This window comes from Camelus dromedarius, chromosome 24 (genome assembly GCF_036321535.1).
Source record: "Camelus dromedarius isolate mCamDro1 chromosome 24, mCamDro1.pat, whole genome shotgun sequence".
NCBI classification, from domain to species: Eukaryota; Metazoa; Chordata; class Mammalia; order Artiodactyla; family Camelidae; genus Camelus; species Camelus dromedarius.
Window position 1 is genome coordinate 12746266 of NC_087459.1, and position 5512 is coordinate 12751777.

The 5512-nt window shown below is 39.1% G+C and overlaps 1 long non-coding RNA gene across 1 annotated transcript; it reads right to left on the reverse strand.

Moving 5' to 3' along the window:
* Positions 1 to 1951: 1951 nt before the first annotated feature.
* Positions 1952 to 5415, reverse strand: LOC116147217 (uncharacterized). Its single transcript, XR_004130745.2, has 3 exons — positions 5323 to 5415; positions 4867 to 5019; positions 1952 to 4589 (listed from the first exon to the last, which is right to left on the reverse strand). It is a non-coding gene; the product is annotated as an uncharacterized LOC116147217 (long non-coding RNA).
* Positions 5416 to 5512: the final 97 nt, after the last annotated feature.

The window sequence follows — 5512 nt, forward strand, 5'->3', positions numbered from 1 at the left end:
TCCCTGCCCCGTCTTCTGCCTGTCTCTTGTTTGTGGAAAAACTTTAGCCTCCTAGGCTTTCCTCAAGTTTCAAAGAATAAATTTAATCAGAGAAATGAGGAAATGCAGAAACAAAGGAAAATAATCAAGCAAGAGAAAATAATAATAGTTCAGCTATTAAACAAAGTCAAGGACCTTTAGTTCCTCCTCAAGGGCTTATAGATAATATTCTGAGCCATATCCTTTGAGCTGTTTTGCAGATACCGAAACCCCTTCCAGGTGGAAGAAGTTAACTGTATGCTGCCCACAAGCACATAGACCTCAGACCAGCTGGAACCAGAAGGACTAGCTGACCAGAGATTTATGGCTCAAATAATTTTCCACCTGCAAGCGAGACACGATGGCTGCTTGGAACCATGTCATTGAGACATTCATCTCTGAAAATAGAATTTGGAGAAGGGTGATGGTGGGTGAGATGAAGAGGATTAACTGAGGAAATAGCCAAAATTCTGAAATAAATGAATGATTGAGAAACCTTTTGTAACACAAATACTCATTCCTTTTTCCTTTATATTCAAATTACTGTTAGCCTTTTGCAAAGAAAGATACAAAGCACAGAAATCTAAGCTGAATGGATGTTAAATTTAAGAAGTAATATATTATTTAACAGCAATTCACGATGCTATAATCTGATAATGGTATTGGAGTTCCCTCAACTCTGGACTGTTTAACTAAAACACTAACCAATATCCCCTTTTCTCCTCTTGCCATGAGGACTTGCACACACTTCTCTCCCTGCCTTCAAAGCACTGTCCCCTCACAGCCTCCTGACTCCTTCATCCTCAATGATTTTTTAAATAAAGTTGCTCTTTTTTTTAAGGATTTTCTTGGTGGGGTGGTAATTGGGTTTATTTATTTTTAGAGGAGGTCCTGGGGATTGAACCCAGGACCTCATGCATGCTAAGCACATGGTCTACCACTTGAGCTATACCCTCCCCCACCTTTAGCAGTTATTACTTTCTCAGGGAAACTTCCCTGAGCTCCCTGAAAATGTAAATTCCGCACATTACAGAACCCGATAGCACTATGTATTTGCCTTTAAAGAACTTAATAGATTTGTAAAATTGATCAATGATACGTTTGATCAATGTCTGTTTCTCTCACTAGGTGGTAAGTTCCAGGAGGCCAAGGACTGTTACTGTTGTTAGCGAACCACACACTCCCAGTGCTAGCATAGGGCCTGGGACCTAGGTGTTCAATAAATGTTGAATAGGTGAATATAGATGGTAACTACTACTAGACTGAAAGTCTGTAGGCAAAGATAAAGTTGAGGATTGCTGGTCCTTACCAACCAAAGACCAATTAGAAAGTCAGATAAAGCTAATTTCTGAAATTGTGCCAATAAAACTATAGAAAATATGTTGATTCATAACAAGTCAGATACAGTTGCCTTCTGAGGAATTTGGAGGAGAAATTAAGGTATTTTTCTCTGTAGCATCCTTCTGATGAAAATCTGGAAAACATTCCAAATAGGCATTAAATAGCATGAGGCTCTTGCACACTATCACCGTTGTCTTCCAACAGAATAAAATGGTAAGTGATATTTTTAATATCCCCCAAGAATATTAAAGGCAAAAATGGAAATGTTATGACTGTTTACAGATATAATTTTGTATATTATATTTTACTGTTTTGTTCTGTAATTGTTTCACATGTTTTGTGTCTTCAGTTGGACTATAAGTTTTTACTAAAGCCATGCTTTATACCAGTGGTTCTTAATTTTGGCAAAACTGTTCCCCAAGGGCATTGGGCAATGTCTGGAGACTTTTGTTTGTCACAGTGGGGTGGAGGGGAATGCTCCTGTCACCTAGTGGCTGGAGGCCAGAGATACTGCTAAACATCCTACAATGCACAGGACAGCCTCCTCCCCTCACAAAGCATTATCTGGACCAAAATATCAATAGTGCCAAGGTTGAGAAACTCTGCTTTATTTTTTATTTATATATATTATATCTGAATATAGTATATAATACATTGATTAGTAAATGTATTACATTATTCAGTAATTAATATACATTAATTATGTATATATTAAAGATATACAGTTGAGCTCTTGCATTAATGGAGTTTTTATAAAGATAATTGACTCATAAAATAATTGTTGACTCTTTTTTGAAAGGGGAGAGAAACAAATGGGATAGTTTCTACTGGCTTTGCTATTTAGAAATTGTTTCATCTGAATCTTCCCTGCGAATCAGTCACTTGAAACACATCTACAGAATGTTAACAGTGACCCCCTCATCCACAGCAAAGATCCCCTGGAAGCCATTTGGTACAATACGACCTCACCTTGCTAGATTGGCTTAGAGGAGGGTCCCTGACTCCAATGTAGCCAGTGAGAAGATCTTTTAAGATATCCTATATCCTTAGAACAAATCCTCCCTTTCTGCCTTGACTAGCTTGAGAGAGTTTCTGTTACTTTCAAGCCAAGAGGGTTTAACCAACAGAACTACTCTAGGGATGATTGTAAAATTCATCTCCAGGGGAAGACTGCTCTTTTGAAAAACAGTTTAATGGGTCTCCTGGGTACATGAAAGTAACGCAAAATTTCATCCTGGAATGAAGAAGCTCAGAACAATTAGGAACAAGTGTAATGCATAGTGATGTAAAAGGATGACTACATTGTGGGCAGGGCTGCATCTTTGCAGGCAGCATGTTAATGCTTTCTTGCTGTTGTTGGAGAAGGGGGCTTTATTATTATTTTTATTAGAGTTGGAGATAAAAAAAGATGGGAGTCTGGGGAAGGTAAGATTGGATAAAGGAAGCTTTTAACCTGGCAGGCCAAGTTGGTCTATGGAACAGAGTGACTGAGTAGAGGACCCTCAATGAAGAAACATGACCAAAGAAATCCAACAGTGAATTATGCTATTCAGTTTAAGATTTTTCCTGTAATGTGCTCAGCTTTCAGTAAAAAAAAATTACATTTAACATAGAAGACTTGTCTTAACTGTGCTTTGTGAAGATAAGGAAGGAGCTGTGCTCAAGCTTAGGGAGAGGGTATTGCTGGGGGTGTATATTGGCACAACCACTTTGGAAAACTCTTTGTGTCTTATATATCCTCCAAGTCAACAACTCCATCCTGGAACAATTCCTGCACACATGAATCAGGAAACTATATAAGAATATTCATAGCAATGTACATTATAGTGGGAGGGGAGAGAGGGGAAAGGAAACAATTTGAATGTTGGAGATAGGAAAATGGATTTATAAGTCATGGTATATTCATATAATGGAATCTATGTGGCAGGGAAAACACATGGGGATGGAAGCATAATGTTGATTGAAAAGAAGCAGCAGTATAATGGTACAGCACAGAAATAATTTTATCATTGAAAAGTAATGATACAAAAAGTAAATGGTATATTGTTTGGGAATATATAGTAATTTCATAAAGAAAAGTTGAAATGATTTTTAAAAATCAGGATAGTGATTATCTTGAGAGGAAGCAGAGAGAAGGTGGGATCTGGGAGGAACACATGGAGAAGCATCAATTTTATATATATATATACAATTATATGTTTCCTTAAAAAACTAAAAAATAGACTTACCATATGTTCCAGCAGTCCCACCCCTCAGCATATATCTGGAGGAAGCTCTAATTTGAAAAGATACATACACCCCAATGTTCATAGCAGCACTATTTACAATAGCCAAGACACGGAAGCAACCTAAATGTCCATTGACAGATGAATGGATAAAGAAGATGTGGTGTATATATATATACAATACAATACTACTCAGTCATAAAAAAGAATGAAATAATGCCATTTTCGGCAACACTGATGGACCTGGAGATTATCATACTAAGTGATACAAGCCAGAAAGAGAAAGAAAAATACCGTATGATATCACTTATATGTAGAATCTTAAAAATGACACAAATGAACTTATGTACAAAACAGAAACAGACTCACAGACATAGGAAACAAACTTATGGTTACCGGAGGGGAATGAAGGTGGGAAGGGGTAAATTGGGATTTGCAGATACTATTATATATAAAACAGATAAACAAGGTCTTACTGTACAGCACAGGGCACTATATTCAATATCGTATAATAACCTATAATGAAAAAGAATATGAAAAATAATATACATATGTATGTGTATTACTGAAACATTATGCTGTACACTGGAAATTGACACATTGTACACCGACTATACTTCAATAAAAAATAGAATTAAAAAATGTAAAATACAGTTCATAGAGGAAAAATAATACAAGTTGTTTCATAAATTGGGTGTACAAGTGTTCATTTTACTACGCTTTATAACTTACATTAACACATTTCCTTTTGTACATGTCAGACTTCTTAAAAGTGAAAGAATAAAGTAATTGTCAAATTGCTTGACAGTACAGAGTTACACTTCTACTGACTGAGAGTGGGAAGAATTGTGATTTTTTTTTTTTTTTTTTTTTTTGGTTCTGTTTTGGTAGTAGAGGGGAAGAGATTCCCACTGAAGCAGCTGTCTTGAACATCTGTGTGAGCAGGGCACAATTTCTTCTGCTCTTGGGACATTGATGATTTCTGCCCAGCAATCCACAGGAACTCTAAAGCAGTCAGGAAAGAAATGGTGGGACCACATGGAGACAGGAGAAAGACAGTTACTGATTTTACACTGTTGCAAAAACAGAATAGTGTTTTATATTTAACAAATTGTTGTAGCTGGCTTAATGTCCTTTTGTATAGTTCTAAACAGTTTCCAAAGGTTGCAATATTTTTCCTTCTTAGAAACTGAGGGGAGAGGCAGCCCGTCTCTCCCTCTGGCTCCCTCCCTTGGGTACACAGCCTTGGCACCTGTTGTTACTATGCCTGGAAGACCCTTACCTGCTGTGTTGGTCTGGCTGACGCCGGTACCTCCTTTTAAAATGTAAGTTCCAAGGTTAACGCCTCGTGGAAACTGTCTCCTCTCACCCTTTGATTTCTCATCCCAGCATCACGACAGCTGTGAGGTTTTGGGGGTAAGTCGCTTCGTCAAGCCTGTTTCCGCAAGGATAAGATTAGCTTGGATGTCTGTGAGGATAGTGCAGTGGGTACGAAGAAGCAGGTTCAAGCCCACTTTTTCAAACCTCAGCCCGCCCCACCTCTCTGCAGGTTTGGGTTAATCACAGGGCCTTAGGTTCTTCAGTTAACTGAGGGATGCTTTGATTCGAAAAGTTAATACATAAAACACCCTGCCATCGCTTAGCACCTCCCCGGGTCCCCTTTCCCTGGGACCCTCAGGGCTGGACCACACCGCCATCCGTAGCTCTCTCCTCCCAGTCCTAGCTCTCAGAGCCGCACCTCGCTGGGCTGAGAAAGTCCTCCAAGCCCAAGGAGGGGCCTGATGCAGGGCGCGGAAGAGAACGTTTTCGCGAAGCTCTAGCCCACAAAGCGCACGCCCTTCTCCTCAGATGGGGTTCCTGATTGGCTGAAGGCCGTCGCTCGCACGAGCGTCTTCCGGGATGGAGGCGGTCCTAGAAGAAGCACGACT